The following is a 23,394-nucleotide window of genomic DNA, read 5'->3' on the forward strand; positions in this document are numbered from 1 at the left end:
CCATAGTGGCAAGTTCAACAGTGTACCAATTCTCTGACATGATTTTTTAAGTTCAAAAACCATCTTCAGATGCTAGTACTTTAATATCATCCACTCACTGGAAGGTATATCCTTTGCCAGTTGATTTTTGTACTTTTTGGCATAGCTGCCCATAGCTGGAGCAAGGGTTCTATCTCTAATCCCTGCTTCATCTTGATGTGAACTAGAAGAATTATATGTCAGTCCAAAGGCACCAGAAACCTTGAACATCTAATGAGAGTAACATGGCAGGTTCTATTCTAAGTGCATTATACCAATTAAACCTCACAACAATGTTTTGTGTGCTCTGTCACTGAAATTCTTAGCTTATTCCATTAACCCACAACATGCTCTAGGAAGATAAATTAGGGGATAATTTGGTCCCAGCTCTTACTCTGCACCCCATCCTTGGCTCTGTCGACTTGATAATTACTTCTTTTCCTTGTCCATCAGCCTTAAGGAGGTGAGGGGTAGGGAGTTGCAGCATATTGCTCTTCTTTTCTCTGACATTGACTCATCATCTCTTGTTGGTCTGCCATCACTTCCATCATCTGAGTCGCCAATTTGATCCATAATTTTCAAACCTATATTTTCAAAACAATATATATCAAATGCTTTAAATGTAGCAAACTCAACACTTTAGTGATTACTGTGTAACAACTGCTATTACAGATGATTAAAGTCATTAGACTCAAATAGTCAAACAGTTCTGACCAATGCACAGTAGAAAGGGATCGTTTAAAGTATACGTTTGGAGCTGAATGCCTCTAAAAGCCTTGCTGAAGAAACTTTGCCAAGTTTCCTATTGAGCTCTACCAGTCAGTCTTCAAGGAAACTTTCTAGTATTTCCTACTCACAGCACAGGCCAGTGTAAGGGAGATTGAATTCCAAAGGATAATTAGATTGTATATGACATTAAAATTAAGTGATGACTACTAGAAAAGAAGGGAAGTAGAGGGACAGAGGGGTCAAGTATGTGAAGGTGTCAAGGCATGAGAGACCACGGTGTTTTCAGAGCCAGTGCTGGGCAAAAGGAGAAGTAATGCAAGATGAGACAAGAGGGGACTGAGTCAAGTTGAGTAGTTATTCACAAGCTTATAAATCCAGGTTTTACCTCTGCTCACCCTACCTGTATCTATTTAAGGAAGAGACCTGCCAGGATCTCTTGGGGAGGCTCCATCCATGCCCCCAAGGAAAGAAACTTGCCTGAGACATCCTCCAGCTCCTTGGGTGGCTTGGACCTTGCCCTTAACTCCTGGACATACAACATCCAGAGGTTTTCAGCAAGTTTGGAGTCCAAATCCTCCCCTCTTCTGTAGCCCAGTTCAGTTAGGAGACAAAGATGAAAGTGAGGGTCAGAGGGTTATGTCCACTGTGAGAGCAAAGACTGTGTGTGTGTGTGTGTGTATGTACATGTATGTGTGCATGAACGTAAATCCATCTTGTGTATATAATAGAATGACCCATGTTTAAGCCAGGAGACTAATATAGAAATTAGATGCAAAAGCTATAAAGTCATTTTATTTTTTTCTTCTTGCTATTTTTCTCTTGCCATATGTTTGTCCTAATCTTTGAAACATCAGGCTTTTAGTTACTATGGTTATTATAATGCTTAAAGAAATGCAGCTTATGTGGGGACCATAATTTGTTCCTAAGATTCCTGAGAAGCTTCCGATATCCCTAGTTATACATTATTATTGTGGGGGAGGGAAGGGCACCACAGCCAATGATCTCCAGCTGTCCAAGTCCAAAAAATGATGCTTCCTAAATCCCTTGATGTCTATTCCATAAAAAGAGCAAGCAAGCTGCCCTTCTTGTGCCACTCACAACAGAAGCCCTAATTATTTTAAACTTTGTCTTAACATATAAAAAAATTCCATATCAAAGACTATTTTTCAGTCATCTGCTGCCCACCTACCACTCAGTATCAGACTCTAAATCCTAGTGTGTTTCTTCATATTTATTTGGAATATCTGAGATATAACCTTATCATATTCAACCGTGACAGGATGATTCAGAATTTGTACCATGCACCATCCTGGGAAAGAATCAACCCACAGCCAAGGCTTAAGTACAGCTTGCTCCCAGGCCTCTTCGGGCCATAGTTCTGGGCCACTCCTAAGTGGTGCTAGAATCATTTCCTTTTGTCAGGCTGCAAAAATCTCATACTCTAAGCAATTTGCAGTCGTCCTCACACAAGAAATGTTTCAGAAAGGGAATTCCCCAAGCCCAGCAATTCTGGGCATCCTCGCTTCAGCTCCAAAGCAGTCACTCTTTGTTACCCAAACAGTTCCCTTCCTCAGTGGAAATAGGCTGTGAATCTGCTGTTAGAACTGATCTCCATTGGAGGGTTTCATCCCTGCCACAGGCTTGAGGAGAGCATCGTGAAGGAAGGCACATGTTATTCGAGATTGTTCTCTTAGGCAGTAGGGTAGCAAGACTGCTCACATCCTGTGTCATATCAGGTCTCTTTCAGAATGTTTAGTGTGTGTGTTGGGGGCGGGGCAGGGGGTGACATGGATTTAAGCTGATTTAGACCAATGTTTGCAAATTCAAAACTTAGAACTCCAGGTCATGGTGGCCAAAGAAACTGACCTTGCTGTGAGGAAATTGGATAGACAGCTTTGGGAATAAGGGAAAAGAAGCACCGACTGAATGAAGGGAGACCTTGCCTTGACAAAAACAAAAGCATTCTCCTACAATGTGATTCTCTGAGCAAACCATAAAAACACAATTAGAGATCCATATACACGTTTCAGTGTTTGAAGAGTTTCAGACTAACTGGAGATTTGACAGCTCTAGGCATTTCGTTTTTATAAGAATTTATCTATAAAAAGAAAAGGTCATTTACTTGCTCTAAATCTATATATTTGCTTTTTAAAATAACATGGCTTCTCTTCAGTTTTTGCTGGCATTAACTTCAACCTCATCCATCCTGTCAGACTCATCCAAAAATTAATTCTGCTAATGTATGTCATATTTCATGTTGTTTTGGTTGCTTTTGCACATTCTAAAGCAAACAGGAAAGATAATGTTTTTTTCTTTTCAAATTTAATTTGTCTCTACATGTGGTAGAGAACTACAGGATGTTATACTCTCAGAAGACCAAATCTAAAATGGTAAGATATATGACTGATTTTTTTAAGTCCTATTTTATGTCATAAAGGCAATAAGGCACATAAGATTGGATTAAAGTATTGTGTTTTGTGAATCTTTTTCTACACTTACTTTATAACCATAAAGAAACGAGGCTATGTGTTTTTGTGGCGAGTCTTATTGCAAACACGTGTGCATGTTGTGCAATTTGTAAATTTAACTTTAGGAAGGTATAACAATAAAGTAGAATTGAATTTGGCTTCAGCCCTTACGATTTCCAGCAAAGTCCATATGTGGAAACATGCCTATGAAATCAGCACAGACTCTAATGGCATTTCTGGTATCTTCAAAAGACTGCCACCAAGTAAAACTTAAATGTGTCGAGATGACAACTCCAAATAAGAGAAATGTGAGAAGAAGTTCAAGGAACAGAAACTATTTGGGGTGGAGGAGCTGAATGTTTTCCAAAAGCCTCAGAAAGCATTAAGCTCAAGCTCAGCCCTTTATCTTTGACAAATACCACACGGCGTATCTGCTTGTTATTTTGTGGTCCTGTTGCTCCTGTCAGCTTGTTAAATGGACCTCTGCTTTGAGTCGAGAGATGATAATGTGGTAATCTCTGGGCTCTGCTTGCCGCAGCATCAAGAGGAACAGCTGTGCCGACTTTGTGGGGCCGCCCAGTGCCAAGGGTAACCACTGGCAGCCGGGCACATGGAAAACAGTCTGAACTAACAGATTGAAAATGTTCTTTTCAGATCTTTAGATTGGAACGCGAGCTCTGCTTTGAAAAATTTTATGGCCGCCACACAGTCACAAAATAAATTACTAAACCAATTGCTTTGGGAGCTTCCAAGCCGTGATATTAAGGTGGCTGAGAATCATCATTCTTGATGAAATGCAAACAAGCAGCTTCAGAAATCTTGTCCATCAGAGGAAGGTTGGGCAAATCCCAAAGTGTATAATATGGTAAACAGGCCTCTTTTATAAGTGGGAAGTCAGGTAGACAGCTTTTAATTTCAGGAAAGAAAAACAGAAGACTGAATTTCTAAATTCTGATTTTTTCAAATTAATCAGAGGGACAGGGGTACTATATTTAATGGAATTGCTTATTCCCACAGAGAGATACTCATAGTGAAAATGCAAAATATAGTTTCCCTTCTCTGACAACTGAAGGAAGCACCCAAGAATACAAGGATATTATTTCCCAATGGGTGAGAGTTCCTCTCTCTCTTTTAGTTGGCAAGGTGAACCAATCAATCAGAATGGTCCTTTTACTGGGCCCCTGGAATACCAAGTCCTGATCAAATTAATGGCGTTTTATACCCCAAAGCCTCAGCAACTCTAAGCGGCCCTTGGGTCGGGGAGGGAAGGGAGGGGCTTGAAGGGATGGGGCACTCATCAGTTAAAAACATGAACTTTGGAGAGAGACAGACTTGAGTTCCAAATGGGGTTCTATCCATTACTGAGAGTCTGATCTAAGAAAGTCACTTGGACTTCTGGACCTCTACTTAGTCTCTGGAGAACAGAAATGACCATAACTACCTCATGGGATTGTGGGAAACCTGTAAAACAAGATAAATTTAAGAGTGAAGTGTACTCATATCTGAAACTTTGAGATGGATAAAAATAAGATAGATATGTGGATGGATAAATGATCTGTCATAAAACAAATACAGCAAAGTATTAGCAATCGTAAATACAGTTGGTGAGTGTATGGGTGTTTACAACAGAGTTATTTCAACTTTTTTGTTTCAGAATGTTGTAACCAGATGGAAGAGATTTAGAAGGGAAAGTCTTTTCAATGGAAGTTCAATTCTTGTGTCCTCTACTTCTAGTTACATCCTGAATGTAGTCATGTGGCCATACTGAACCTCCAGAGGAGACTGGAAAAATGTCCTTTTCATGGACTGCTGAGAACCAAGCTAAGCCTCAGAGATTCTGTTTCTAAAGAAGAAGGGAAGGAGAAATATTGGGGAGAAGTTGGAGACTCAGTCACACAAACTGAATCATTTCTTGGCACATGCTAAGTGCTAAACAACAAATGGTGGCTATAAGCATTAAGGAAGGAAAGGAAAGGGCAGCATTATTTACAATTTCCAAGACATAGAAGCAACCTAAGTGTCCATCAACAGATGGATGAAGAAGATATGGTTTATGTATGCAGTAGAATATTACTCAGCTCTAAAAAAGAATGACATTTTGCCATGTGCAGCAATATAGATGGATTTAGAGATGATCATACTAAGCAAAGTAAGACAGAGAGAGAAAGACAAATACTGCATAATATCATGTATATGTGGAATCTAAAAAAAAATACAACAAACTAGTGACTATAACAAAAAAAGAAGAAGACTCATAGATACAGAGAGCAACCTAGTGGTTACCAGTGGGGAGAGGGAAGAAGGGAGGGGTAACATTGGGCTGGGGAGTAAGAGATACAAACTACTAGATATAAAATAAGCAAGCTACAAAGATATATAGCACAGGGAATATAGCCATTTTATAGTAACTAAAAATGCACTATAACCTTTAAAATTTTTGAATTACTATGTTGTATACTTAAAATTTATAAATTATTACAAGTTAACTGTACCTCAATTTAAAAAAGAAAGTGGAGTTCCCGTTGTGGCTCAGAGGTTAATGAATCCCACTAGCATTCTTGAGGATGAAGGTTCGATCCCTGGCCTTGCTCAGTGGGTTAAGGATCTGATGTTTCTGTGGGCTGTGGTGTAGGTCTCAGACATGGCTCAGATCCTGCATTGCTGTGGTTGTGGCATAGGCTGGCAGCTGTTGCTCCAATACGACCCCTAGCCTAGGAACCTCCATGTGCTACAGGTGTGGCCCTAAAAAGACAAAAAAAAAAATTAATTAAAATTAAATGAAAAATAAAAAAAGAAAGAAAGGAAGGAAGAGATGGTTGCCACTTCCCCACCTTGGCGTGGAAGGGTCTCCTAAATCTGCCCAGCCTTCCCCAGCAACCAGTGCCGTTATTTCTGCCGTCTCTGTTCAGCTTGTGTTGCATTTCTCTGGCAGCTTTTTACTCCACCCTCCATTGTATACCCTTGATTCTCTCCAGGACCCCTCTTTATGGAGCCTGGGGGTTAACTTTTGTAGGACTTGGGGGTCTCCATTGTTCTGTAGATTTAAGCTCAAAAATGCTTCCTTATGGTAGAATTTTCTTAAATGCATTCAATGTTGTTGACTCTTTGAAACCACTGCTGCATGAAGACAGCTGACTGTTCTGTTATGGGCCCCAGATGAGAGAGTTCTCTTGTGCACACCCTCTCAGCATCGCCTCCTTGGTGGGCCTTCCCTGTGAGGCGATGCAGGGAGGCCCTCTGATCCAGCACAGACCTCACATGATGATTGCCATCAGGGAACTGCCTCCATCTGCCAAGGAGGGGGACCAGGACTCTGAGGACAGAGGAGAAGGATCCTCTGAAACACACCACCAAAACCCAAAACAAGACAACAAAATTGGGAGTTCTCCCTGTGGCACAGTGGGTTAAGGATCTGCTGTTGTCACTGCAGCAGTTTGGGTTCAGTCCCTGGCCAAGGAACTTCTCTATGTTGCTGGCACAGCCAAAAAAAACAAAACAAAAAACAAACACACAAAAACTGGGAACGGACAGCTCACAACAAAAGAGACAAACCAGGAGGAGAGGGGGTGTTTAGAAAACAAAAGAAAACACATTCCAGAAAGGCTAGTCAGCAATATCAATGCTGCCCAGCAGCCAAGGAAGATAAGGACCAACTACTGTCCGTGGTGATCTTAACAGTTAACCCAGGAGAACAGTGACAGCAGTTGTCATACTTTGCTGAGAGCAGGTGGCAGAGAGGAATGAAGATAGCTATGGAGGGATTCAGCTTCCAAAGGGAGGAGGGGGTGGCTGTCGTGGGGGTCCTGCGGGGCCTTGGGAGGGGTTTTTATGACAAGAAAGACTTGAGTGTGATCAAATGCTGATGAGAAGGAACCCAAAAATGGCAGATGTTATCTAGATAAGAGAGCGGGAGGTTGCTCGGAAGGTGAGAGAGAGTGGAATGCTGGCGGCCAGAGGAGGCGTGGCCTTCGCAGGAACGCCTCCTCCTACCTTGTGACAGGAGGGTGGGGCAGGCCACAGCTGGGCCATTCGGACCATCACCTCCATATATTCAACCAATGCGTTTTTCTAAAGTCAGCCCGCAATCACATTGCATTAGCTCTTTCTGTGATGTGGTCGCTTTTCAACGGAGTTGATTAGCAAAAAGGGCCAACACTTTCTTTTAAGAGCCCCAGCCAAACAATGTCTCCTCAATCTCACACTCGAGCCTTTCTGAAACCAAGTTCAGGTTCTAACATGTCTTTCCATTAAATGCCATTCTAACAGATTTAGATCATGTTTCCAATTTGTCAAGATCTTTTTATATTTTAATTGAACTCACAACATATCATTGATGTATTTCAGCCTCTAGTCACCCACACGTTAAAATATCAACTGTATATCTTCATCCGGAGAACAACTGTCTTTAGCTTTATTTTATTTTCATTCCATCAATCACCGCTCCCCAACCCACCCCATCCACTCATAGAGCCTGGAGGGAAGAAGAATTAGACTGGATGCTTTGATGATAACTGATAAAGCTTTTCATCCTGAGGCATCCTCCCCAATTGGATTAAGTGGGTTCATTTGTGGTCTGCAGTGTTTATGTTTTAGGGAGACAGGGATGTGAAAACTCTCACTCTCTGTGTTCATTCTCACAAATAGTTGGATACTGTCACTTTTCAAGGCTTGTCCATCTGGAATGCATCACAAACACATTGCCAGGAAAGTAAAAGTTCCAAAAAAGAGCCTCATTTTTCCCTGGAACTGTGAAATTGAGTGGTCTTGTTTCTTCCATGTTGTTGTCAACTCACAGGAGTGTAATATAAGCTACATTTTTAACCATTTGGATGGCTTGTGATTGAATAATACTTCCTGCCAAACATATTTCCCCTTTATTTATCACTTACTTTTTGCTCTAACTTCAGCCACAGCAATTGCTGATTATGGAAACCACTCCGATTGTTCAGCCTCTCATAACCACATTTAGTCACCAAAAGCAATTCATCCGCTACTTTCAAAAGCTGTTAAGCAAACAAACACTTTATTCCAGGCTTCTTGCATGCATCCAAGGAGGACAGTCACGTTCTCTGCTTGGGAACCAAGAGTGCCTCTTTTAGCTTGAGTCTAAATTGCCTTGTTCCTAACTGCTGACTTTGCAATCAGTAATTTGACTCAGTGGGCTTAATTTGAAGCAGGCACTTGCATTCTTTCAACTATTTGTCCATCTTCCAGGAAATCAAGGAGAACAACAAAAACAAACACTGGCCCTAAATTAAACCATATAGGGAGGGAGAAATTTCAATGAGTGATGAAACAAAATTTAAAAAAATAAATAAGAATTGGAGAAATTACATAGAAAATATTCTAAGGTGCTACCTACCCTGCCTTTTGGGCCCCTCCTTTATCTTCCTTTCCTAAAGGATATCAAAGCCTCTCCTAAGAGCAATTATTAATAGTCAGTTCCAGACTTTCACCAAGCCTGCAGGATCCCCCTTCTTTCACCTGGCCCCAGCAGGTGAGCTAGCTTGAGACCGCTGCTGGCAGGCATTTTTCATGATTTCTGTGTCTCAGACTGCCAGTATCCTTGCAGAAATCTCTTCTCTTTGCTGAAATACTGGAGAAAAATAAATCCCCTTTTGAGTTAACCCCAGCTTGGCTCCTCACAGCAACTGCCGGTGCCAGGACCAAGGAGTTGGCAGCCTTCCTTGCAAACTAGGTAGTTTGTCTTCTCTTTGACCTGCTCAACTTTCTCTTGCCCTAGGCTTAAAAATCCATGTCCAGTCTTTAATTTAACTTACCTTGAATGTATAACCATGGGATGGTTCAGGGCTCAGCAAAATAATGGTGGGTTAGGGTAAATCATTATAAACACACTCCAAATCGAAAACAGTTGGTTGTTCCCTGGTAAATCTGATTTTAACTAATGTTTCCTAAATAGATGTAAGCTAGAGAGGTTTTGTTTTGTTTTGTTTTGTTTCTGGATATCTTTTAAGTAAATATGTTTAGACGTTTATTATTTATTTTATTTTTATTAAAAACTTTTTCAGCCTTTAAGTGTACTCTCTCAGTGCTCTCATCTTTCTTGTTCAGTTTTTTTTTCTTTCTTTTTATCTCCTTTTTTTTTAACTCATGAAAATTAGAACTTTTGCAACTTATTCAGGTTTAGAATTCAGATATTTGTGATTCAGAAGTTCCCAAGATGGCTTAGCAGGTTAAGAACCCGACTAGTCTCCATGAGGATGTGGGTTCAATCTCTGGCCTCACTCGGTGGGTTAAGGATCCAGCCTTGCTGCAAGCCACAGTGTAGGTGTTACTGTGGCTGTGGCATAGGCCTGCAGCTGCAGCTCCAATTCAACCCCTAGCCTGGGAATTTCCATATGCCCACAGGGTGGCCATAAAAAGAAAAAACAAACCCAGATATTTGTGATTCATATAAAATATGCAAGTGCATATTTATCCAGAGTCACATTCTAGTATAGGCCTTACTGTGTCATGAGTTATATGTGGTGTAGTTGGTATCCAGTGTATTTAATGTTCCTACCATTTCCCCTGATTTTTTACCTTCCCCTAGGATGAAGTTGTAGTGTCATGAATGAGATTCATAAAAATAGTTGGGTTGCATGTAGCCAAAAAATGGGGAATTGTTTTGTTCTTTTAAGACAGAATTTTTTTTTTTAGTATGGGTTCCTCCACATGTATACCTTCAGAAAGTCACTTGTTTTTAGGTTTAAAAATAATAATGAACTTTCAACAAGTATCATTTCTTTTAAAATCCTTAAAAGCAAGAGTGCCTTATTGTGCCACTCCCTTTGTGAGTAATACACATGAAATAGGGAACACAATTTTTAAGGAATATAGACCATCATCCCTTTAAGTTATAACTTTTATGTGGGTGAAGCAAATCTATACTGTGATGTGGTTTCCTAGTCTATTTGATCTGTGGTGTGTATTAGGTGTTTAAGGAGCATATTGACGTTAGAGGCAAGGCAGTTATTTCCCGTGACATTTTAAAAGTCCATTTCGGTATTACATATTCCAATCTAGTGAAGATTAGATTTACCCTATTTAGATTTGGCATCCGACACTTGTTGGTCACGGCATGTGATGTAATTTTAAGCTGCTCATGTACATTTAGCAGGAGATTGATTTACAGGAGTCTTTGCCTGAGACAAGCACAATTTAAACTAATTCCTATTGATTCAGAAAACATTTAAGATGGGTTTTGAAAATCTCAAGAATAGAGACCTTTGAATACATGTGAGCCATTTTGCTAAGCATTATTATAATGTATATAAAAGCATGAAACTGTTAATGCTTACACTTCTTTCCTTGGCTTCTTCATTAGTCTCTGCATACCTAAAGGCTAATTCCTTCTCCAGATGCTGTGATGTCAGACCAGCTGATCTGAATATATACTGTTTGCAAATGGCAACATAAACAGCATATCCTGAACCTTGCACAGGCTTGGATAAAGCTAAGGTATAGCTAGTAAACTAACTAAGATGGAGTTGAGGGATTGGCCTCACATATAGCAAAGTGCCTCATAAAATAGTCAAATGATGAAATTATCTATCCAGGTATTTTCCGTATTAGCATATGCTATACAGTACAAACTGAACTCCTTGTGAAGGTGCATTATACACAGTTTATAAGGATGTCTAGAAGTTCCCATCGTGGCTCAGTGGTTAATGAATCCGACTAGGAACCATGAGGTTGAGGGTTCGATCCCTGGCCTTGCTCAGTGGGTTAAGGATCCGGCATTGCCATGAGCTGTGGTGTAGGTTGCAGACACGGCTCGGATCCCTCATTGCTGTGGCTCTGGTATAGGCCAGTGGCTACAGCTCTGATTCAACCCCTAGCCTAGGAACCTCCATGTGCTGCAAGAGCAGCCCAAGAAAAGGCAAAAAGACAAAAAAAAAAAAAAAAAAGAAAAAAAAAAGGATGTCTAATATTGCATGTGCATTAGTTAAGAAGACCAAATCACATTAGACTTTTTTTTTTTTTTTTTTCTTTTTGACCGTGCCTGTGGCATGAAGAAGTTGTTCCTGGAGCCAAAGATTAAACCTGCACTACAGCACCAGAGCCATAGTAGTGACAACACCAGATACTCAACCCATTGAGCCACCAAGAAGCTCCTTACATCAGATTCTTTAACCAAGTCACTTAGAATCTGAAGAGGTAGTTCTGACTATTCTTTGATTGTGGAGTAACCTTGTCAGAACCACTCAACTTGGAGTTTGGAAGAGCTGGGTTCTAGCAATGTCTATGACTACCCTAAGATTGGACAAATCTCTCAGTCTTTCCTAATTTTTTGTATTCTGGCTTCTCAATTCATAGTATCGAAGATGCCTGCATTGCAACTGCCTTTGTGCTTTGCCAAAAAAATGTGAGCAGAGGGAGGGGAAGCTTTATACATGAACTAGGGCAGTGTGTTTTTCAACTTTTCCCCAATACCTGTAAATTCTCTTTAGATGTATAGTTTGTCCTCCTTCCCTCCCTTCCTTCCTTTTTCTTTTTCTTCCTTCCTTCTGCCTAGGTATTCTTAAGGTGACTGGGTGGAGGAAAATGCATGACTTATAGCCAACTCTAATTAACACATGCATATTTAAGTAGGACTTATATATGCAAATCAATGAATATTCTAGAACTTAGTAAATCAGTTTTTATATTCCAATTTATTTTATTATTACATCTAGAAAACAGTGGTGTCAACCCTATCATACCCCTGGATGCATTAAAATATGCCGCTGGACATCAGTTTGATTCACTGACTTTTTGAGGTCCTGACCTTTTAACATGCTCTTTGTCCATTGAATCTATAGCTTCCTTCAAGTCCCAGACAATGCCTTGGAATCCAGAAGGGAAATGGAAATGGTCATAAACTGTGACTAGAACTGATTTTTATCAGCTTGGATGGTACCAGACTAAGAAAATTATCCATGTGGGCCAGGTAATCTGTCTTTCTGGAAAAATCACTAAACTACATCCAAATAACATAGTCACTGAGATAATTTCCGCTTATTGAATAATTTCCTCGTCCAGTAAGGAATTTAAAAGCTTGGGGGTACTTTGAACATATGGTTTAGAGACATCTTTTTAAACCATGACCTATCAACAGAATTTCAATACAATCTAAGTAAAAATAATTTACTTTCTAAGATATTATATCTACAGATGTAAACAGGATGTTTCTCTAAGGAAGCAGGATATTTCTACAAAAGCTTTTGCTTTTTCTTTTTTATCTTGTAGCTATACATATTTTTTACTTGCTACGTTTAAATTTTTTCTTTTTCTTTTTTTGTTATTTCCCCAATACAATTATGTTTTTATACTTTTGCTTTTGAGTGAAAACTGGAACTGGAGATTAAAAAACTTTTCCTGATCCTCACCTCATAGCACTCATGGCAGACATTCTGAGTTGCCAATGGTCAATTCTCTCTTGATACAGTTGATTGCTCCTCCCACGTGAAACAATTTCCTCACTTGGATTCCTCCTACTTTTTTCCAATTTCTTGTGCTGGTTCTCACTTGTATCACTGCCCCTTAATATTGAAGAGCCCCAGAGTTTAAGCCTTGAATTCCTACCTATCAACATTCATTCTTGGTGATCTCAGCTAGATGTAGGGCTTTACATGCTAATAAATCATAAATTTATATTTCATTTCAAACCTTTCCTCTGAATTACAGACTTGCACATCCATCTGCCCCCTCAGTATTGCTGCTTGCATTTCTAATAACCATCTAAAATGTATCATCTGCAAAGCAGAATTTCTTATTTAGTACTGTGCCGATCCCCTCCCTCCAAATATACACATATATGCCTTTTTCCAGTTTTTCTCATTTTAGTTCATGAAAATCCCATCCTTCCAAAATTCAGGCTAAAATCTTAACCATCTTTCTCTTACCTTCTATATTCAGTCTCTCAGAAAAGCTTATTGATTCTACCTTCAAAAAAAATTATCTATTGATATATCTAAAACATCTGATCCTTTCCCACATCATTGTACGTCCTCTACTCTGATCCAATCATCTTTTCTTTTTCTTTTTTTCTTTTTTCTTTTCTTTTCTTTTTCTTCTTTATTGGCTTTTTAGGGCCGCACACATGGCATATGAAGGCTCCCAAGCTAGGGGTCAAAATCAGAGCTGTAGCTGCTGGCCTACACCACAGCAACGTCAGATCTGAGCTGCATCTGTGACCTACACTACAGCTCTTGGCAACTCCGGATTCTTAACCCAGTGAGCAAGGCCAGGGATTGAACCTGCGTCCTCATGGATGCTAGTTGGATTCATTTCCACTGAGCCACAATGGGAACTCTTGGTCCTATCATTTTGATCATTACCATCTCTCACTTGCTTTATGGCTGTAAATATACACATGTTTTTCCTTGCTTTTAGACCTTGTCCCACTATAGATTGTTCTCACTATTGCAATTGGAGTTATTTTTTGAAAAATCAGGTCAGATCATGCTCCTCCTCTTCTTCCAGACACTCTCTTGACCCCTTAATCTCATTCAAGCAAAGTTAAGTCTTTATAAGGTCCACACATCCCTACCTCATCTCCTGCTATTTTCCTCCTCACCCACTCTACCCTTGCTTTACAAATCCTACTCTTCCCTCACCTGGATATCTCTTTCTTTCCTGCCCCACTGCCTTCACTTTTTTATGTAGAATTCACCTTTGTAAGGATAGTCTTCCACAGCCACCCTACCTAAAATAGCAACAAATGGCCATTCCATACTTCTCTGTTTTTCCTATTTGTCTCTATTTTTTTTTTTTTTTGCCATTAGACATACTATGCATATTGCTTCTTAATTTGTTTACTGTCTGTCTCTCCCACTGGAAGTTGTGCTTTACGAGTACAAGGATTTTGTCTGTCACATTCAGTACTGTATCCTCTAGAATCCAGCAGGTTGTCAATAAATAGCATTTGAATGAATGAATAAATTGCCATTAAAATGATGTTCTCCCTAAGGTTTACAAGATAACCTGAGTCAACAGTTCTTTTTTATATTAATTCCTTTGCTTACCTTCCCCGACCCCCCTTCGTTGCATATGGAGAGGTATGTTATAGAAAATCTGGCAGGAAATAAACAATCTAAAGAATCATAGCCTGGGAGGAGGGGGCTGATGTTCTCAGGCAGAGCTAACTCAGGAGAGGCAATTGTAGGAGAGGCAACTGCTTCCAATTTGCTGTAGAATACCTTAAATTTCTCCAGGATGAGCTACCCACTGAGAGCTGTCCAGGAGGTCGGATTATCTGAGAATTATCTCTAACTCTGAGATGAGCTCAAACAACGTGATTTTTTTTTTTTTCTCTTGCATACTTACTCCAACAAGAGTCTATCTTGTCAAAATATCTAAGATGGGTGACTGCTTGGGCCTCTAGGACCATTCTGCCTCAGGATTTCTTAGAATGGGGAAGAAAGAGAAGCATCTCCATAAAAGTAAAAAATGAGGAGTCCTGTTGTGGCACAGTGGGAACAAATCTTACTGGTAACCATGAGGTTGTAGGTTCAATCCCTAGCCTCGCAGTGGATTGGGGATCCAGTGTTGCTGCGAGCTGTTGTGTAGGTTGCAGACATGGCTCAGATCCTGGGTTGCTATGGCTGTGGTGTAGGCCAGCAGCTGTAGCTCTGATTCGACCCCTAGCCTGGGAACTTCCATATGCTGCGAGTGCAGCACTAAAAAAGCAAAAAAAGAAAAAAAAAATTAGGAAATGATTTGTCCTATATTTTTCCGCATTTTTCCATCAATGCTCAGTCTGAAAGGAGATTATGACTATTGGTCTCTTAAAAATAAGTTCTAACTTATGAACATCCTTTTTTGGGTCTTTTAGGGCATATATATGTTATATATCATGATGAGCTGATTTTCCTGTAGATTGTGTCTGTTTTCAACTGCTGTAAAAGTGTTTTAAATTAGACCAAGGCTATTTTTGGTATTTGAAAAATTAGTTTATAATTAAAATAATGTTTTTTAAAGTTAAACCTATGATTTAAAACCATAAAAATACTAACTTATGGAAGTAGAGTTAAATGCACATATAGAAATTTTAAGCAATATCAAAGGAATGAGAATGATGTGGTTATGAACTAGGAAAGGGCAGATGGGAGTATCACTCTAAAATCTTCTTTGGAGACAGACTAGCCACTCTTCTATGTATAGTTGTTAGTCCTTAACTTGAATCAGAACACTCTGGGATAGGGAGCAGGGAGAATCAAGCAAATATACTCTTGTTACTGGCTCTTCATCCTCCTTCAATAGACACTGGCACCTCGACTGTGAAATCAGAGACTTAATCTCTGATCTGAAGAGACACGGGTGAAAGCAAAAATGCTGCTATGTTTTCTATCACCCATTCTGTTCCCTGCTTATCACAAATTACTGTCATTAAGACACATATGAAAAATGTAAGGTGGGCTGAAAGGAAGCTATATATCTAGAACGCATCATCGACCTGCAATATGCTTTATATTCCCAAATGCCTTGCTTCCCCAGACTCTAATATTTAAAGATTGTGTTAAATATCTCTCCTTTGGAATATAATGTATTGACACTTTTTTTTTTTTTTTCCTTATTCACTTCTCCTCATGAGCAGGTGGTTGAAACCAGGAGATGCTGGTCTTTTATGGCCATCTTTAGAGAATGTGTTTCCATATCCTGTATTCACCATAGGATAATCTCCTCTTAAGTTTTTCCTTTTGTTCTTTCAATATATGAGAGTTAACAGCTCTAGTTGAACTTCTGCCCATTTCCAAATGCTTTCTTTAACATTTTAGTCTTCTGTAATATAACACTCTGCTGCTATTGGGATAATAAATCCAAGAGAAAGAAAACTCACCTTACTCACTGCCCTAGATTGATCTTAGCTTCAGAAAAGTAGCCTCACATAGGAGTTACACATAATGATTACTTTATCCACTGTGCCTGATCACCAGGGTGCTGTTCTGTAATGCAAATTCTGGGGAATTTTCTGAAGGCATGGCTTAATCACAACGTGCCATATTTTAAAGGCCCATTACAAGTTTCTATCTCTGTTTGGTGGTTCCGTGTGAATCATTATCTTTACAAAGGAAAATGATGTTTCCTCCGTTGGAAGTTGTCAGGCTTAACTTGCAGGTTCTCTGTACATGAGGCTTCTGAGCTGTTATATTCCTCAGAAAACTTGGTCACTCAGCTATTTGCAGCTTGTAATATGGAACGTGCCTTGCCAATCCTCCTTCTGCACACAGTGTGACAGCACTCTTTGCTGTGTTCACAGGACTGTTTACAATTATTGTACAGCAGTATTTGCCTTTGTGTAACCTAAGTTATATTTACTAAACAAGATGTCTTGGGACACTTCATTGGAGCAAATGCAAAGGGAGAGATACGGGGCAGCATTTTTCATTTGCCTGATTCCCAGGGACTTGGATAACATGTTCCTGACAGCTGTGGTGAGTCTGATGGAAGTGGCTCTGGAGACAGACAGCTCTGGGTTCCAGTCTTATCTCTGTGGTACACTTTGAATTTGGACAAGTTACTTGACTCCTTACAAATATAACAACATATCTGAATCAGTAAGTCGCTGGGACAGGTAGCCTCTTGGTGGTGGGTAGTTTTCTTTTTCCCACTCTTTATGGTCTCCACTCTTCTGCCTAAATTCAGAGTTTTCTATAGGTAGTACTGGGCTATTTTTTATTATTTTTATTAGTAGAAAAGTTTTTAAGCATATTTTTTAAAAGCATGTTTGAATGCTCAAGCAGCCCCAGAAAATTATATGAAAAAGTCAAACCTAGTATAGTCATGCCAGAGAGATTACTTGAATGAATAGGAAAGTGGAATATCACAGGAGGTTGAAATTAGAGCCTACCCAAACTGTTGGGTATGATTTCAACATGAATTTTGACGTAAATATTTTTCTTTCTGAGGTGGGAGGAAAAGCCCTAGCTTGCTATACCTTGTGTTTGTTATCTGTACATGGGCTGGAAAAGGAAAAAAATAAATAAAAAGACAAAGGCAATGGCAAATTATAAAAGTTTACTTGAAAAATTCTGAATGCTTCAAGAAAGAAAATTAACTAACTTCACAGATTTACCAGATGGGTGATAATTATATTAGTTTTTTTTTTTTTTCTTGTAATTCCAGTGAATGTGGGTTTTAACAAATATCTATTCTTATTGTCAGTTCACCCTTTGCATTATTGTGGAAGAAAAACTCCTAGTGTTTAAATTTCTTAGATATTTATCAACTTATATACATTAGGCATTATTTAAAAAAGAAAATCCACCTTATCTATTTATTTACTTAAATGTATATGTACATATGTATTACATATAGAGATACATAAATTAGTTTCAGTAGAATCTTACTTTTTCTACCCATTAAAGATATACTTCTCAAGATATACTGCAGATGTATCTTAAGGCAAGAGATTGTCTAAAACCTTTGAAATGAAAGGAAAAAAAGTAAGTTGTTACGGCTGGTCCTGCCAGAGGGTCGAGCTTTAAGAGGCAGAAAAAAGGAAGACAGCAGCATAGATCATATGTCATTAGGGTTCTTGGTTGCCTACTGCAGAATCCATTCTGTGTAGTTCAAGCAGAGAATAATACAGCCAAGAATGACATAACTTGAAAAATGTTCAGCCACACCATAGACTGTCCAAGCAGAACCATCACTGCTGCTACTATCCACATACTGGCACATGTTATGTTAAGGTCCAGGTGCACTGGCATAACTCCTTAAAAGAACTAGGTACTCAGCCACCATGCTTTCTCAATGAGCCATCCCTTCATGTAGCTGATAACATTATGCTCTTTACTTTTATGTTCAAAGTTAACAAGGTTGGATCTGCTTGGGAGATCCATGTTACATGCCAGCCATAAGGTAACATGGAAAATACAGATTTTAGCTCGTTATCTTCTGTAGTATAACTGTGAGAGTAAGCTGGAAATAAGTCAGAATAGATGCTGATTGAACCACTTGTCCATATCTGCCATTCATGGGATTGGACCAAAAAGTATCATGTGTTGCACTTATCTATACACCTGATTGTTGTGCATTAAAATGTAAGCACACTCAGATAGAACTGAGACTTATGAAATCAGTGATCTGTAAGGACCAGAGTTGTTTACTTGGTTTATTCTACTCCTTCTCTTGGATATTAGAATTTTTACTAAAATAGACAGGTAGGACTTACCTAGTCCAGACATCCATGTGTAGCCATATCTTTTGTAAGGTATTTTATAATTAAGAACTTTACAAACATGATAAAAGTATTGAATAGGAATGAGTGAGATTTTCCTTTGGAATAAGAACTATATTCACTGTATTTCATATTGATTTAGTTGTTAATATACAAAACAGACTTCAGGGTGCATAACATGGGTTTGTCCTAGATGCTAAAGTCTAGTTCAATTTCATTAAGGAGTGTCTGAAGGAATATTTCCACTTTGTTTTGTTCTAGGTTCAACCTTGTCTAAGTTCCATAATGCTGTTTCTAAACCCTGAGTATTTTTTTTTTACTCTACTTTGACTCATGTTAGAAGGGCTCTTTCTTTTTCCAGGAGTGCTACAACTATCTGCAGAAAATAATTGCTCTTTTCTTATGCACTTGATCAAAATTCTCTTTGAGGTGCCCAGATTTTGTAATGATACATAATCATCTTTGCAAAAAGCTGGTGATCAACTTCACTTGTTAACCCAGGAATGGCTGGACAGTGATGTTGCCCACAGATCCCTTTAATCTGAGTTTATTCTTATGATGTCCTGCATTTTTTGTGTTGGTACCTATGGCACCCAGAAGAAAAATCGGATTTCCTAGATTGAACAGAAACATGGATATTGTGCTAAATTCTGTGTAGATACCTTTATGCATCTTCCTGCCCACGGGCTAGAAGAGCTCAGGGTGTTGCTGTGTCACCATTTAATGCCCACCATCCCATCGAATCTGAATTAATTTTGGCTGCATGGTAGTCTGTGTGCATAATTAGAAATATATCCTCCCAGGTTCACAGCCTTGCTAAACCCTATAGACTCCTGGTAGGTCACCTACCAAAATATTTCTATTCATTTGTCAACAAACTTATGGAGCATTAAGAAATGTTTTAGAGATATAGAAGATAATTCATTAGGATTTAGAATTTACAAAGACTAAAAGCTTTTAAAGGTAGTGAATGGAAAGATATTTTTAGTTCTCAGGAATCTAAGGATCACCTGATCCAACTTTGTGGAAACCAAAGCAAGGAGGAGTTAAGTGATTTGGCTGGTTAGCATCAAAGATGAGACTAATATTCAGGCCCCCTGCCTGCCTGGCTACAAATGTTTTAAAGGTGCTAAAGCCAAAGCAGGGGTCCTAATTCCCCGCTTACCTAAATGAGGCCCATGCATACATGATGCCATATGCTAGGAAAGGGTGACACTCTAAGGGAATGTCTATATGAAACCTCCATGAAAAAAAAAAAAAAAATCAATGTAGAGCCTTGACACATTCTCAAGCCCCTTTTCTCAAATTCACTGAAGCTCTCTATTTTGTGGCAAAGCTGTATGTGAAGTATAGGTAATAAATGACACCAGCATTATTTTCACATCTAAAAGTTCCTGAACAGCACTCTTCTTGTTTTTGTTAAAAAAAACAAACAAAAAAACCCCTAGCTTTCGATTAGCTTCAGCCAGCCACATTCATTGCATACACTTCAAGCATGATTTTATGTGGTTTGCTTTGCTACACTCTCCTTTTAGGGGAAAAGTAAGGCAGGTTCATGAAGGGGTTTAAACTGAGAGAGACAATTGTTGAATTTGTATACTTATCATTACATACATTTAAAAATATATTTATATATATATAAATTTGTATGTAAGTAAAAATGATTGAAGTCATTACATTTCTGATTTTCACAAATTTTGTTGTTGACATAGAATCATATCCCCTCAGGGTATAAAAAGCCATATCTGAGTTCTCAAGTGTTTACTTAAATAGAGAAAAATGGAAAGTAGGGATTAGCAACCCTTATATTAACTGTGGGGTTCTTAGCTTGGATTCTAGAGTTTAGCTATCTGGGTTCAACTCCAGAACTTCCTTTTTTTTTTTTTTTTAAGAGTATAGTTGATTTTCAGTGTTGTATCAATTTCTGTTGTATAGCACAGTGACCCAGTCACATGTTTTTCTTTTTAGGGCCACAGAGATGGCATATGGAAGTTCCCAAGCTAGGGGTCGAATCAGAGCTATAGCTCCAGCCTACACCACAGCCAAAGCAACATGGGATCCAAGCAATGTCTGCAACCTACACCATAGCTCACATCAACACTGGATCCTTAACCCACTGAGCAAGGCCAGGGATAGAACCTGGATCCTCATGGATACTAGTTGGATTCATTTCCACTAAGCCACAGTGGGAACTCCCTATACGTTCTTTTTCTCATACTATCTTCCATCATGTTCTATCCCAAGAGATTGGATATAGTTCCCTGTATTGTACAGTAGGACTCCATTGCTTATCCATTCTAAATGTAATGGTTTGCATCTACCAACCGCAAACTACCTGGCCATCCCACTTCCTCCGCCTCCCCCTTGGCAACCACAAGTCTACTCTCCCTGTCTGTGATCTGTTTCTATTTTGTAGATAAGATCATTTGTGCCATATTTTAGATTCCACGTATAAGTGACATCATATGGCATTTGTCTTTCTCTTTCTGGCTTAGTATGAGAATCTCTAGTTGCATACATATTGCTGCAAATTCTATTACTCTGTCCTTTTAATGTCTGAGTAGTATTCCACTGTGTATATGTACCACACCTTCTTAATCCATTCATCTGGCAATGGACGTTTAGGTTGTTTCCGTGTCTTGGCCATTGTGAATAGTAGTGCAACAAACATAGATATTCCATTTCTAAGCCGTGAGGTCCTAGGCAAGTGATTTGCTTCCTCTTTACCTATGTATTTTCATCTGTAAATTGAGGATGCAAGCAGCACCTAATTTTTAGCAGTGGTGGGAGATGGAGATGATGCCTGTCAAGTACCTGCCTTGTACCTTTTTCAGAGCTCTGTTCACTATTAGCATTCAGCATTTCTAGTTTCCGTTTATATTTTTTTATTCACTGAAAAGATATTTATGGAGTGCCTACCACATCCCAGGCACTGTTTAGGCACTGGAGTCACAGAAATGACAGATGAAATCTTTATTCTTGTAGAATTCTGAACATTTTCTAATACAGATTAAAAATTAGGAAGCAACCAGAAAATGTATACATATACACACACACAATATGATTTTCTCTAAGAAACCTTATGATCAGTTTGGGGAGACTTTGTAAAAAATTTTAAGTGAACTTCAAATAATTTTTTTTTAAATAAGAATAAATGAGGAGTGTATTTCCCACTGTGGCTCAGCGGTAGCAAAACCGACTAGTGCCCGTGAAGATGTGGATTTGATCCCTGTCCTCTCTCAGTGGGTTAAAGGATCTCTCATTGCCATGAGCTATGGTATAGGTCACAGACGCGTCTTGGATCCTACATTGCTGTGGCTGTAGCTGGCAGCTGTTGCTCTGATTCGACCCCTGGCCTGGGAACTTCCATATGCCATGGTTGCAGCCCTAAAAAAAAAAATAAAATAAAATAAACGAGGAGTTCTCTTGTGGTACAGCGGGATCTGGTATTGTCACTGCAGCAGCTCAGGTCACGGCTGTGGCACAGGTTCAGTGCCTGGCTTAGGAACTTCCACATGCTGCAGTTGTGGCCAAAAAAGAAGGAAGAGGAATGAGAAACAAGTAAATATAATCTATATAACGTCCAATTATTACTCTCTTTTAAAAATATCAAAGAACTGAGCAAACTGCTAAGAATCTAGGGCCTGACCTGGCAGGTCAAGTCCCTGGAGCTGGTGCTGCCCCTGATTCTGAGGACAGAGGACCTGGCTTTAGCACAGCCCTTGTATGACCTTCCTCATTCCTCAAGGGAAGGGAGTTGCTGGGAGTTCTTGTCAGCGGCTCTGCAGATAATGCCCACAGCTACAAAATTTTAATTTAGAGCCATTGTTTCACCAAGTGGAAATGAGCTGAAGGAACAACCCTGACTCCACTTTCAGCAAAATAGGAGCCTTGCCTTGGGCACAGGTAAGTTGAAAAACCTCACCATCAGCATTATTTGGCTCTCTTTATTTTATTTACCTGTTAAATCCATCTCCTTCCCTCCCTTCTTATGCATCACATCATAAACACAGATGTCCCTACAAACACCTCCATTCTGTTTAAAGATCTTTCTCAACTTAGAATGGGATCACATCCCATTAAATACATCATAAACTGAAGATGTCTTTGAGTTCTCATTTTGGCTTGGTGGGTTAATAACCCAACTAATATCCATGAGGATGCAGAGGTACGATCCCTGTCTTGCTCAGTGGGTTAAGGATATGGCATTGCCACAAGCTTCAGTGTAGGTCACAGATGTGACTGGGATTTGGCATTGCTGTGGCTGTAGCGTAGACTGGCAGATGCAGCTCCAGTTCAGCCCCTAGCCTGGGAACTTTCATATGCTGCAGGTGAAGCCCTAAAAAGACTACACACACAAAAAAAGGTTGAAAATATCTTAAGTTGAAAATGCACTTAATATACCTAATCGACTGAACATCAGAATTTAGCCCAATCTATCTTTTTATTTATTTATTTATTTATTGCCTTTTTGTCTTTTCTAGGGCTGTACCCTTGGCATATGGAGGTTCCCAGGCTAGGGGTCCATTTGGAGCTGTAGCTGCCGGTCTACACTACAGCCATGGCAACACGGGATCCTTAACCCACTGATCGAGGCCAGGGATCAAACCCACAACCTCATTGTTCCTAGTCAGATTCATTAACCACTGAGCTACAACGGGAATGCCTAACCCAGTCTACCTTAAACATGCTCTGAACACTTACACTAGCCAATAGTCAGGCAAAATCATCTAATACAAAGCCAATTTTATAATAAAGAGTGGAATATTTCATGTAATTTATTGAGTACTGGATTGAAGGTAGAAAACAGAATGGGTGTCTGGGTCCAGATGGTTGTAAGCTGATTTGTTATTCACCCTCGTGATTGTGTGGCTGACTGGGAGCCAGGCTTGCTGCCACTGCCCAGCATCATGAAAGAATACAGAACCACACATATCCTTGCACCATGAAAAGATCAAAATTGAAAATTCAAAGCGTGTCCTCTACTGAATGCATATAGCTTTCACACCATCA

The 23,394-nt window shown here is 39.4% G+C and overlaps 1 protein-coding gene and 1 non-coding gene across 10 annotated transcripts in view; one reads left to right on the top strand and one right to left on the bottom strand.

Moving 5' to 3' along the window:
• The window catches only part of MACROD2 (mono-ADP ribosylhydrolase 2), a 2,051,375-nt gene that overhangs the window by 885,443 nt on the left and 1,142,538 nt on the right, over positions 1–23,394 (top strand). The gene's annotated exons all lie outside the window — the stretch shown is intronic.
• On the bottom strand, positions 1,729–1,861 carry LOC146395204 (U11 spliceosomal RNA). The gene has a single exon (XR_014833011.1). It is a non-coding gene; the product is annotated as a U11 spliceosomal RNA (small nuclear RNA).

Source organism: Sus scrofa, chromosome 17 (assembly GCF_054392235.1).
Source record: "Sus scrofa isolate SSC_HxYL_T2T_F1_AM1 chromosome 17, Sscrofa_HxYL_maternal_Yorkshire_Landrace_v2.0, whole genome shotgun sequence".
NCBI lineage: Eukaryota > Metazoa > Chordata > Mammalia > Artiodactyla > Suidae > Sus > Sus scrofa.